Source organism: Chiloscyllium plagiosum, chromosome 5 (genome assembly GCF_004010195.1).
Source record: "Chiloscyllium plagiosum isolate BGI_BamShark_2017 chromosome 5, ASM401019v2, whole genome shotgun sequence".
NCBI classification, from domain to species: domain Eukaryota; kingdom Metazoa; phylum Chordata; class Chondrichthyes; order Orectolobiformes; family Hemiscylliidae; genus Chiloscyllium; species Chiloscyllium plagiosum.
Window position 1 is genome coordinate 123050054 of NC_057714.1, and position 437 is coordinate 123050490.

The following is a 437-nucleotide window of genomic DNA, read 5'->3' on the forward strand; positions in this document are numbered from 1 at the left end:
AACCCTTAACACTATGGCAGTCCCAGTCTATGTTTGGAAAGTTAAAATCCCCTACCATAACCACCCTATTATTCTTACAGATAGCTGAGATCTCCTTATAAGTTTGTTTCACAATTTCCCTCTGACTATTAGGGGGTCTATAATACAATCCCAATAAGGTGATCATCCCTTTCTTATTTCTCAGTTCCACCCAAATAACTTCCCTGGATGTATTTCCAGAAATACCCTCCCTCAGCACAGCTGTAATGCTATCCCTTATCAAAAATGCCACTCCCCCTCCTCTCTTGCCTCCCTTTCTATCCTTCCTGTAGCATTTGTACCCTGGAACATTAAGCTGCCAGTCCTGCCCATCCCTGAGCCATGTTTCCGTAATTGCTATGATATCCCAGTCCCATGTTCCTAACCATGCCCTGAGTTCACCTGCCTTCCCTGTTAGG